Raw genomic sequence first — 13,728 nt, forward strand, 5'->3', positions numbered from 1 at the left:
TTCCTTTGGGTGTTATGCTTGATCTTTCGAGTGTTGTGTACGACCATCTGGTGCAGACTCCTGGGAAACTTAGGATTGAGATGCATTGGAGCAGGAGCCTGTGACTCCGGGTACTGTGATGTTTCAGGAGCTGGAGCAGTTGATCAACAAGGGAAATTTGTCGGCTATGACTGTTGAGGTTGATGACTCTGAGGGCTTTGACTGATCATGCAGAGTAGCAAGATCTAGCTTCGATAGGGTTTGATGCTTTTGTGTGGGTTTTTTTTTATTTGTTGGATTACATTTATATTTGTGGGATATATATTGGATATTTAATTTTTGTATTTGAATTTGGAAGTTTTGAAAACTTGACTTTGGATTTTTGATTTTGTATTGGAAATTAAAGGTTAGGAAATTTATTCGCAGGGTTTGAATCCAATTGGTATTTATTTGTATATATGCATGAAAAATGAAAAATTATGCCCCACTTTTTGATACATTCTCACTATAAGCCGGACTTTGGTTGAGGTTTTTTGGTTAGAAAAAGCGCAAGTCGAAGTATATTTGACTCTAGCTGATGCGAATGATGACTGGATCTAGAACGCCAATCTAGGACTTGAATTGATTTTGACTCATGCATAATTTTCGAGGAACCCAATTTTTTACCTAGATACTGACGGCGTGATTTGTAGCTTTTTGGAGACGTCCGATCTAATTTGGATGGATTGGTACATTTTCAGTGTCCAGAAGTGATATTTAATGATTGACATACATGCCTTAAGGAGCATTAAAGGCACGAAGATGTTCGACGACCACAACAGGGGTTGCGCTTGGAGCCAAGCCTTGAGCCTGCTGTTTGTGGCTATGTGTAACTGCTTCATTTTTGTATAAATAAGGTGCTTTGGAGCTTGATTCGAAGCACCATGAATCTTCAAAAATGTTCATCCTATTTTCTTACAGTTTCATCATATCTCATGTTTTTGAAAATAACATTAATTAGTCGCTTAGTTTCTTGAGCAAGTTATTGAAGAGAGAGTTGTATACTTTGCACCTTAGGGGTCTGGGTTTCCCTTAGGTTTTTCACGTTTGATCTCAACTTTCTTTATGCTTTCATAAGTATGTGGGATTCAAGAAACCATGTTTTCAAGTTAAAGACAAATGAGATTTTCCCTCTTCCGGAAGAGTTCAGTTCGGTAATTTTCTGGTAGGCTTAGAAAGAGCAATGCATGCCAATCCTTGAAGATAACTTCTTCCATGATTTTAAAGAGTTCATGGGGTTGAAGCTCTCGTTTTGAACTCAATGGGAGAAGAATCACTCTTCCTTTCTTTGTTTCCCACTTTCCCAAGGTGGACGTTTTGAAGGTGCATCGCCAAAGAGCCTTACATTTTTTTTCTTTTTGCCTGGTTTCTCTTTCTGAACCAAGGCCTTGATGATGGTCATGCTTCCATGATCAAGCTGGTTGATCAATCCACGCTCGTTAAGGATCCGATGCCGCTAGTTCTAGGTGAGACTTTGATGAGTCTTGATATAGATAAGACCGATCCTACTTCCATTCTTTCTGGAATTAAGTCCGGGGCATCTTCAAGTAAATCATGGAACTCTACCTCAAATTTGATTTTGAATTTGCATTCTTGAATTTTTTTTTTGAACTTTGCCATTTGAATTCCTCCAAGGTTTGGCTTATAGAGAGGCGTATCTTGGTGGCACCACCGGGGAACATGGAGAGCTATAACAAGAAGGACTTTACCATGAACCCTTTGATGTATGAACGAATTCCTTTGCATGAGTGGGACGATATCCTTCACGAGGTTGATTCTCTATCAAATTGGTGATTCCTTGGTGGGGAATCGGCTCAATGTGGTATTTCTTTGACTCCTAAGTGTCGAGGGTGCTGAGTCTCTTCGTGTTGACCTTATACTCTTCAGTGCGAGTGTTGGGCAAAAATAGGGTGAGATATGAGGTGCCGTATTTCTCGATGGAGAGTCCAGAGCGTACTACTTTAAATCATGATCTGCTCCAAGATATAGGGAGGGTATTGAGAGACCAAGTCTTCCTTGAATGTGAAAGTACCGCCAAAGTCCGTCATGCTAACCGCCGTATATGTTGTTTGGATGACGGTCCATGACCAATGGCATTCTCTCCTCTTCGAGTCCATGAAGGACAAAGAATCTAAGGCTAGATACCATGATTTAATTAGTCTATAACGAAATGATGGAGACACCGGCCACTCGGGTCTTGACCGGTTGGGACCCATGAGTTGCTTCATGTCCACCCGCATTGGGAAGCTTGCTATGCCTCTTTTCGGCCGCTTGGCAATGAATAGATTGATGTAGATGATTGCAATAAGGGCAAGATGAAAATAGTCAAGGCGCCAAGGCATAAGAGTATGATCGTGAAGCCCAAAGAAGGTTCCTTTTAGGAGGTTTGAAAGGTATTTGAGCTTGTATGTGTTTGAGAAAGTGTTTGGAGATGTGTTTAGAATGTGTTTAGAAATGTGTTTAGGAAGTGAAAAGGCATGAAATAACTTTACCTTAATTGAATCCAAATTTGTTATTGAATTAGTTTTGAAATTAAAGGCCTTAGAGCATTTTATGTACAATTCAAAGTGAAGTTCATGAATAAAATCCACTACTTTCTCATATTTGAAAATTGTGCACAATTTCGCTCATAATGCGCTTTTGCTTCAATTTTTTTGCACCTTTCAAGAGAATCAAAATCATTGATTCTCTAAATTTTGAATTTTTGGCACTTTAAACATTTGATTTGATATTTTCATTGAGTTTAGAATTCCACAACTGAGGAGATTTGAATTTTTTGAATATTATGGTGGCTGGGGGTCGGAATGAGGTTGCCTACGTATCCCGTTAGGGAAACATGCCGTATGTATCTCTTGGAGACATAGCTTTTCGAAAATAGAAGATGCATTTTTTGAAAGAAATGAGTACTTCACCCAAGGTGCATTATTCTAATACCAAGGTTCAGATTAAATACAGAATAATTAATTCAATATGATCAAGTGATCGGAACAACTAGCTGAACCAATATATCTGATCAGCGAGTTCTAATCATTATTAAGCTCACAACTTACTCATGACTGAACCTACAAGGTCACACCAATAGCATATGACATATCACTAGATTAAATGAATCGAAAATTCATATCATGGCTATTCTTGAATTGAATTTGGAAAACATAACTATACGATAATACGTTGGATGGTAATAGTATATCGTATTACGTATATTCGTAGGCCAAGATGGATGAATAATCTTATCGTATGAAATTGGATCTTTAATTCTATATGATAAATAATAACCGTAAGTCATTAGACGCAACACGAAAAGGGAACGAGCGAACTATCCAACCCACGAGCCAAAGCGCGCAAGTGCCAGGCCCATTGGCAGAGTTGCTCAACAGCGTAGCAGCATAGCAACACGGAAGGCCCATGGCCTTCCCCGCCTGCGTGCATAGGCTGTGCGGCAACCCAAGCAACAACAGCGTTGCATGGCGCGACGCAAGGCACAACGAGCATATGGTGTGTGGGCTGCACCTTGATGGTCGCCTAGTGCCTTAGCGCGACCCAAAGCCCACCGCGCATGCTATGTATGGGCTTATATTATTTACCTAGGTTTATTTTAATAACCTAAGTGTATTTCTCATACTACCGAATAATCTAATAAAACCTTAAAGGAGACTAAGAACGCCAATTCCGAGGTTGCCTCCAAGAGTGAGATTTTCCCAAAAAGCCAAATACCTCATGGAAGTTCTAAGCTAACAGAATCAAGGCGGATATGAATATGTCGGTAGACCATTGTAAAGGAACTACACTTGGAGTTCTCGATTATGTTCGTGAGGCTAGTGGGAGTACACTATACGAAAGTATGTTACATTTAATTTATGTTTTAACATGTGATTATGGATTTGTGATTTTTTCCGCTTTGTTACTTAGATTAGCAATAACTCCAAAAACTGGGATATTTTACTATATTATTCATGATATAATATTGTAACACCCTAATAATTCCTTGCTTTTATAAAACCATTTTCCAACTTAAAATAAAGGAATTACTAAAGTATTACCGCCACCGTGATAACGGCTAAGGCTAGTACAAGAATTACGCAGCGGAAATTAATGTCAACTAACTTTCAAACCAACATAAATAATAATTATTGAGGCCTCCTATAAGTTGGAACCATAACGGCCCAGAACCAAAGTATTAAAAATCCAACAATTCAAAACATAATTAAAGTATTAAAAATAGTTTCAAAGCACAAAAGAATGCAACTCTCTCAATCATCCCAAGCTACATGATTTCGATCGTACTTTGATCTACTAACCTGCTAAGTTAATCTACTCCGCAACAATGCAAGTGCAAATGATGGATCATCATAGGGTCATTAAGGCGAAGGCCATGACCAAAAGACATAAAGCACGTAGTCAGCAAAAGCTGAGTACTTACAAGGCTAGAGTGAAATAAAACTATAAACATGCATCACTCGCTTAAGTACTAATCAACATGCGAAAGCCATTTAATAAGAACAAGTAAACCATGAATACAAGACTCGACTCTTGACTCACAATTTAATAAGAATAAGTTTCGAACAGGCCAAAAGAATATTCAATAAATGAAGAGTGTTGGGAGCCCACCAAACACCATAATAAATAATAAATATCGGACCATACCGACGGAATTCCAGCGCATAATTTAAATGAAATAACGTATTGTATCATTAGTAAGAGATTCAAGCTTTCCGGCAAGTCTCCCCCCATTGTTTATACTCAAGGTATATACGTTCCAAGAGTTTTGAATCTTGTTCTGGTTGCACTTTACATTTATTAATATTTTATTAATGGTGAACTCGAGACTCGAACACACACGTACATACATACATACAATTAATAAATGACAACCAAAACAATCTCAATTTAATCCTTTAGGACTTGTGATCAATAAATCAAGACGTAGTGAAATTACTACCAAGTTCCTTCTCGCAAAAGGTGAGATTCCACATCATGCCTATTAACATGAGGGTTGTGCCCTTGCACGACAAATCCTAATTCATTTCATATAAAATATTCCCAACTGAACCCTACATGTGCAGTGGCGTACGTGAGCTAACCCCTCATATGTGGTAAAATAAATAGTACAACGAGGTACGAATAATTGGCTCAAACGTATGCTAGACATCCCGTACAATAGCATAAGAATAATAATCCATCCCTTGCATGTGAAACAAACCATACATGCATAAATATTGAACAACATGATTGACAATGAAATCCATATTCATAATAGTCCCAACATGCTCGTTCAATCAACAAATCAACAATTCCAATATAATAATTCACATGCTCGTTCACCAAAACAATTATGAATCCACCAAGCTCACATAATATACTTCACATAAATAACAATCATGTAATGTCCCTTGACAATTAATGTGGTCGCCCTAGACTTGTACGTACCTTGAATACCTAAGCGTAGGGGCCACTTTGCAAATACGATCACTCACTTAGAAATCACCTCCTATCATAAAAATAATGAAACCTTAATTATTTCCATGTTCATTAAATTTCTAGCAACTTTTTAAAATATAAAACCTTGTTAATAGTTAGAATTCAATCGCTCTTTAATAATATAATGGTCTCAATTTATAAAACTAATCCCTAGTATGAAAACATACTTTTTCCACCCTTAAAATCAATAAAAATCAACACTTTAAACCTTTTTATAAATCTGAAAATATAATTGATTATCATAATTAAATTAATCACCTAATTATGCTAATCGATTGACCCATTAGGTCTAGGTTAAAACCCTAAGTTGAAATTCCCAATAAAACCAATTCAACATCACAAAAATCAATTCTTTATTACATATACAAATCTGAAAATTCATGCTTTAATAATTAAAATACGCCTCATGAATTAAAACATATAAATCCTCAAAATACGGTGTTCATAACCGATTCTCAGCTTTTTAATTACTTAAAACAATAATAAAAATATAATTTAAAATACGGAATTGAAATAGACTAGGTAAGGAAGAAGAGAATTATACCAATCCGGCCTATAGCACAGAACAACCACGAATTAATTGTGTTTGGGCGAAAGAATTGAACGATCGAGCAATAACACACACACACACACACACACTCTTGCGTGTGCGCGCGCGGCAAGGGGGACGAGCAGGCAGCAGCGCTGCAGGACGAGGGCGAGGGCTGGCTGGGCGCGCAGCAAGAGAGACGAGGGCGGGAGGAGTGTGTGGGTGGGCGAGCAGCAGCGCACCAGCAACAACACAACAGCACAGCACCAGCAGCAAGGCGTGCTGGCTGGGTGGGCTGTGAGCAAGAGGAGTGGGCAAGCGTGTGCGGGCAACGAGGGCACAAGGCACGGCACACACGAGTGCTCGTGTGCTTGTGCGGGTGAGGGTGAGATGGCACAAATAGAGGAGAGAGAGAGAGAGAGAGAGGAAGAGTGTGGGGAAAGAAAAAGAGAGAGACTTTAATGAAAAATAAGGGGATCATTTAATGAGGAAAGTCCTATTTATAGGCTCTCAAATCCCTAGTGGGCTAGGCTTGAGAATTTGACATTGGGCTTAGCAATTAAATGATTGGGCTAGCCTAAAGCTTAGAATTCAATTCTTTTGATTGGGCTTGATTAATAAAACGAGTTAGAGTTTTTATTTAAAAACCCAAACCTTTAAAATTACTTGCGACCCATTAAATTTCCCGACTTGGAAATTACATTCGTTTCGTAATTAATTAAAATAATAAATATTCTAATTAATTAAAATACATTTAAATAATATTTAAATGCGAAATAAATTCTAAATATCATAAAATGCTTTATAAATATAATAAAATATATTTATAATTATTATTAAAATACGAGGTATTACAATTATGGTCAAAATTTTCTGTTACGTTTTCGAAATATTTTGGATTAAAGGATGAATCGGTGAAAATTTGTTTTTTTTCAAAAAGTGCCTGTAGGGGGTTTTTTTTCGTGCTTTCCTCTTTTTGTATTTCCCTTACGAGCCTTTGTATATTTTTGGATTTCGAAGGAGTCGCCACCAAACAATTTTAAGGGTCCCGTTTGGAAAGACCAAAATTGACTCTTTAGTGGATAAGGCATTGAATCTTAGAAACGGATGGGTGAGATCCGGGCAAGGGAACGAAGTGCTTATTCCGCGAGCTTTAAAAATTGTATTCAAGCACATGACAAGAAGCATTTTCGAATAACCCTAGTCATGACACTATGTGGGTTTGAACTTTGAATTTAGAACATAGAATTTCTACTTGTACCGTGACCACTTTGCTTTAAAGTTAATTTGAAGGAACCTAAGGCCGGTTTGTCCAAAAAAATATCTTTGTCCCAAAAACTCTTATGATCCGTGAATATCCTACATTTCACAACATACAGATGGTGTCTCCATATCTTCAATGCAAACACTATGGCGGCTAGCTCTAAATCATGGGTAGGGTAATTGGATTCATATGGCTTCAACTGCCTCGATTCATACACAATAACCTTTCCGTTCTGCATCAATACACACCCTAAACCTTTCTTAATGTTACCTATTATCTATGGGAACATTTTACCCCCTTTATGTAACAGTTTTTCGGTGTTACCTAAAGTTAATTATGTACTAGTATCAATGCAGTTTTAAACACTTCCCACCCAAAGTTAGGTGTGGCTCTAAGGGAATTCTCACATCGTTGCCACCATAAATCATCTTCACCTCTCAGGTAATACACAACACTGTTTACCCTAAGGTCTTCGGGGCAATTCACAGCTAGGATAAGCTTATCAAATTCTCTCAACCAGTTTTCAAGTACACTTGGTTCAATCTCCTTGTTATACAGTGGAGGCTTTCTTTGAGCTATTTTCTTAAACATTTTCCCAGGCGGATCATGCACTAGGTTGGCTCTAGTTTGAGCTAGGTCTCGAACTACCTCAGCTAGTTGTCTAAGCACTTCAGAAATTTCCTGGTTAGCCATATCCCTTCTCCTGACTAGAATAAAAGACTAACTTTAATATTGGTTGGACACAACATCACTAAGGCACTAGTTCGACAATGAACCCACTCACAATAAGAACACAATTCAAACGCGTCCTAGGGGAAGTTGGCGCCACTTTGGGCCTTCTTTCCCACTTATTCGATGCATGTAATTTAGATGGTTGCCAAATTGACCACCTTGCACATAAAATTTCATTGAAGAAATAACAATTAATCCCTTTATGATACCCACGAAACTTATAATCGAAAACTCAACTTAAGAGATAAGAAAAGGAAATTCGATGCTTTTATTAATACTTCAATGATAACGTCTTACATCTGTCAATAACATTGCTTTCATTTATCCAAACCATAATTGAACTAATAACAATAAATAGTAGCTTTTCCACTTTATTAATCAACAAAATAAATAACTAAGGATTACATTTCTCTAAAGACTAGTGTCATCACGACGATCATCTCTTTCTTTGTATTGCTCTGGAGTAAAGTCTTGATCATTAGGATCATCCAAGTCTTCTTCCGGATCAGAATCTTCATCCATAGCCTCATCATCCTGTTGTGTCTCACTATCAACCACATTGTCCACTTCAAGCTCATCCTCAGATCCACTAGATATCTCAATTGTTGGTTCAGGAACCACTAGTAGAAAAATCGTCATGTGCTTCTCTTCAAGTGCGGCTCATTTAGTAAATTGGCAGCACTTGAGAGCACTAAAGAAAAAAGAAAGAAAATACATTTTTACAAGTGCGGGCCATTATAAAAAATTGGCAGCACTTGAGTTCAAGTGCGGGCTTTAAACTCAAGTGCGGGCTCATTTCCCAAACGACCCGCACAAAATATTTCTTTCGAAAAAAAAAATTGCTCTCAGAAGTCTGAACCTCTATTTCACTCTCTCCTTCCTCCCTTCTTCTCTACTTTTCGTTTTTAGGTCACTTCTTCAATTTTACTCACATTACTCAGAAAATTCACCGAAATACCACCGAGGACCACCTGTCTGTCGCGTCTCTCTCCACCGAGGACCCACAATTCCGGTGGGTGGCTACACGTCGTCTGCCGCTCTCCTCTGTGCGTCGTATTAGGATTTCGTGCTTCCCCTTTTTGTTCTTCAGGTATGGTTAACTCTTCTTACTCAAGTAAAATTTTCGGATGAATTCCACTTCTATGCAACCGATTACATCATAATATTTACCTGTTGAATTGGTAATTTCAGCAATTGATTGATTGTTTTTAGATTATTTTGTCTTTTGATCAATTTTGATTTGTTTTGTGGTGGGTAGTTGGGAATCAATGGAAAATATTATTAATTTCTTTGATTTGTTGGCAATTTGGGTACAACTTCGTTTATCTATGTGACTGAATTACTTGTTTTGGATGATTTTTGGGGGCCTAAGGTGATGCACATAAAAGTGACTGTCAAAATAAAGGTCAAAATCAGATTATACGAGATGAACTTGAAATTTGTTAAGGATAATCAGAAGTTAAGGTATGCCTTATAGTTATTGGTAATCCACTTGTAAGCTTTGATAAGTTTTTGAAATCACTAAAAGCATTGGAAAATAAGTCTACATATGAGTTTTGTTTGGGTGAAAGATAAGACTACTAAATCAGTCTGTCTAACACATTCATAGGCTTGGACATTGCCTAATCATAAATTTCTTGATTCAATATTAAATTCTCATTAGAATTTCCCAGGAAAAAGTAGTATAAACTCAGTTGAGCCAAAATAAAATATCAACATTATATGCTTAATCAACTATGCTAATCAAGGATTTAGGACCGCATCATCGTATTTTAGATCATCTAAACATCATAAGACAATTATACCAAAATTTAAGGGAAAATCAAATTCAGAAAACTACAAGCAAACAAATTATCACATAGTACAGTCTTAAAGAGAAATTGAAAGCTATGTGCATTCCTGTGCACTCATTAGCATGTCGATGAAGTGAGGAAAATAATAAGGCTGCAACCAATTCTACTAAAGCTTAGAAAACAGGAAAAGATTAAAAGGAAGCTAATCCATTTTAGATCTCTTTAGCCTTGTCCTTAAGTCCTAATAATAAGACCGGTATGAATGATATAAGGATCTCTTTTAGCCTTGTACTTAAGACTCGAGTCCTAATTATAATTGTTTTGTGAAACTAAATAAATTTGAGTCCTAATTGTATATTGATTACTGAAACAATAAGAATCATATCCATCAAATTTCCTTTCTAATAGTTGATCTATAATACGGATAAATAAACTGAACTTTAGGGAGTTAATCAGATACGTTTGCTGCATTTTTGAACCACAATGCGGCAAATAAAATGTAATTTTCAGCATAAGTGTAATAGTGAGGCAAATGAGGTGCGGCAATTCACCATTATTCTACTAGTGTTCATATGCGCTATTTTATTTACATCCACCACTTGTAAGCGCTATACTAGGGTTCAATGACATTTCGCTGATCTATAAAAAATGTCCAACCTTTGATTGGTGAACAACCATGTTATGGCCTTTATTTATTTTTGTAAGAAAAATATTAAGCATGATATGGTGATTAGGTTTTTCATTTTGAAATCACACAATATTCATCTATCGAGAGGTTAAAAGTAGAAAATGATCCAAAAAAATCCAATTGTTATTTTTCTCACTTTTCTGTTCTCTCTTTTGCTTGCTTCAATTCATATTCTGATGCCATGTCATTCTATGCCCTTAATATTTATAAAGTGCTTTATGATTGGACTAGAGACTTATACACAACCTTACCTCTTATGTCCTGAGATGAAATTTCTGGAGTATTGTTTCTGGTTTTGTCCTGAAATCATACAAGGTTGAAATGATGAATGTAACTATAGTTTCATGTAGGTTGGCATGGTTGTTTTTACAAAAAAGAAAGCTCATTATGGTTTACTAGCTATTATGGTTGTTTTTACAGAAAATAAAGCTCTTAAATCTGTTACAAAGTTACGTAATGATGTTTTAAAGAACTTTTTCCTCCTTGTATGATCAGTTCACAGGAGGCTTCGGTGTGGAAACTATGAGAGAATTCGTTCACTTGAGAGACAAGGCAAGAACATGTTATGTATTCAGAACCGGCAACAGAATCACCAATAATCTGTACAGCTGCTAAACCAAATAGCAGTAACAGAACCACCACTGCATGGCAACCGCTATCAGTCCGGGGCAGACCTGAGTGAGACTGCAGTAATCAACTTCGCCAAATAAAGTTGACCTGGTTTGACCAGGAACCAACCCAGAGTTCTAATTGAAACCCCAATCCAACAGAACCAGCAATGTCCAATGTGTGAACTGAGGCAACATTGTAACAAGCGTAACAGAAACAAGCAGCCTGTAAACCCACCACCATGCCTGCATCCTCTAACAAAAACCCAAGACTAGCCATGCAAAAAATGGCTCATCCACGGGGTTAAAATGTAAGTCTTAGAAGTTTGTCTTAATTTACAACTATCCTACTTTGATCTGCCAATATTTATTGTGTTTTGGTTTAATTATGCTCATATGCAAAGGTTAATGCAAGTAATTAATGACATTAGTTTCGTCAAACTTAACTAGCATTATGTTCTGCATTTTATTTTGTACCAGGCTGTTAAATATGTAGAGTGTGACACGTACATCATTCAATGATGAGGAGAAGAAGTAGACAAAGGTCTTGAAGATATCTTGCAATTTGAACAATGTAGCCTATAAGCTGAAGTTGAAAGAATATAAACAAGCAGGGAAACTTTGCACCAAAGTAAAGACATTTCCTACACCATGATTAACTATAAATCTTATATGCTCTTCACCTTTTATTAATTTATTGTGGAAATTGTAGGTGTTGGAAATGGATGTCATGAATGTCAAAGCGCTCTATAGAAGGGCACAAGCGTATATGAACTCAACAGATCTTGACTTAGTAGAGTTTAACATTAAGAAGACACTGGAAATTGACCCTGACAACAGGTAACTTCATATGATATTTCTAACTTCTAAACAAATGAAAACGATTATTAAGGAATATATAACTAGATGTGAACAGTGAGAATGTACAAAAAAGTGTTCAAAGTACTTGAGGACCGAATAAGTAACCTTTACATGAAATTTGTTAGTTTACATTTTGGTTGTTGTTAAATTTTAATGTTTTTTCTTTGATCTTTGATACTTATTTAAGTTCATTAGTTGAAAGTTGGGAGTGAATCAAAGTCATTTCAGTCAAAATATGACCTATAATGATCAAAGGAGCCTTAACTGTGCGTAACTTGATCAAAGTAGGTGAGAACGAGTCATAAAAAAATTAAAATGAGTCTAATAAAAATGTAAAGGGTTTAAAATACTTATTTAAGTTTATTAATTGAAAGTTGGGACCGAAATAAGCCATTTTAGTCAATAGTGACCTTAATGACCAAAAGAGCCTTAAATAAGCATAGCTTGACCAAAGTAGGTGAGAATGAGTCTTTTAAACATAAAGTTAAGTATATTAAACATGTAAAGGGTTCAAAATACTTATTTAAGTTCATTAGTTCATAGTTGGGATCAAAATAAGCCATTTTATTCAAAATGTGACCTATAATGATAAAACGAGCCTTAAATGTGCATAACTTGACAAAAGTAGGTGAGTATGAGTCTTAGAAACATTAAAATATGTCTAATAAAAATGTAAAAGGGTTTAAAATACTTATTTAGGTTCATTAGTTGATAGTTGGGACCGAAATAAGCAATTTTAGTCCACATGTGAACTATAATTATCAAACGAGCCTGAAATGTGCATAATTTGACCAAAGTGGGTGATAATGAGTCTAATGGAGGTAAAGCTAGGTGTATTCAACATGTAAAGGGTTTAAAATACTTATTTAAGTTCATTAGTTGAAAGTTAGGAGCGAAATAAGCCATTTTAGTAAAAAATTGAACTATAATGAACAAACGAGCCTTAAATGTGCATAACATGACCAAAGTAGGTGAGAATGAGTGTTTGAAACATAAAAATAGGTATATTAAACATCCAAAAGGTTTAAAATACTTATTTAGGTTCATTGGTTGAAAGTTAGGAGAGAAATAAGCCATTTTTATTATTATAAGGTTCATTATTTCATTGTTGTGAGCAAATTATGTCTTACTTTAATGTACCATACAATATTTATAATATAACTAACATGTATTTTTTTCTCGATGATCGATCTTCTTTAGGTATTCAACAATCCGAGGGAGCAACCTTTTACCATTGAGTAGATAAATGAAGTTCGAAAAAAGTTGGAAAAGTTCATTACCATTTATTGTCTTTGATATTTTCTTGTAGTGAATCTTAGATTATGGATGCTAGTTTTTCATAGGATTGTAATGTAATCAATTTTTATATTTATCATTATATACTATTCAATTTATTTATCTATATAATTGGATACTTTTTTATGTGATGTATGGAGGTTAACTAGTGGGCGTGGTCTAATTGTATAATATATGTAGCAGGGATATCAGTTATATAACAAATATCTAGATCAATTGCGGCTCATTTATATATCAAGTGCGGCTCTTTTATATGCTTGTGCTGCCCATTTTTATGTCAAGTGCGGGCTAATTTTCAAAATTGGCAGCACAAAATTTGTCAAGTGCGGGCTCATTTTCAAAATTGGCAGCACAAACTTTGTCAAGTGCGGGCTCATATTGCAAAATTGGCAGCACCAAGTTTGTCAAGTGCGGGCTTATTTTGTAAATTGGCAGCACTTGAGAAACATCAAGTGCGG

General features: G+C 36.1%; 1 long non-coding RNA gene across 1 annotated transcript; it reads left to right on the plus strand.

The window, feature by feature from the left end:
• The first annotated feature begins 8,842 nt into the window (after nt 1-8,842).
• LOC110781432 (uncharacterized) lies at nt 8,843-13,401 on the plus strand. The gene is made up of 5 exons (XR_008919272.1): nt 8,843-9,114; nt 11,001-11,424; nt 11,594-11,744; nt 11,826-11,953; nt 13,175-13,401. It is a non-coding gene; the product is annotated as an uncharacterized lncRNA (long non-coding RNA).
• Nucleotides 13,402-13,728: the final 327 nt, after the last annotated feature.

Source organism: Spinacia oleracea, chromosome 4 (genome assembly GCF_020520425.1).
Source record: "Spinacia oleracea cultivar Varoflay chromosome 4, BTI_SOV_V1, whole genome shotgun sequence".
In the NCBI taxonomy this organism is placed as follows: domain Eukaryota; kingdom Viridiplantae; phylum Streptophyta; class Magnoliopsida; order Caryophyllales; family Amaranthaceae; genus Spinacia; species Spinacia oleracea.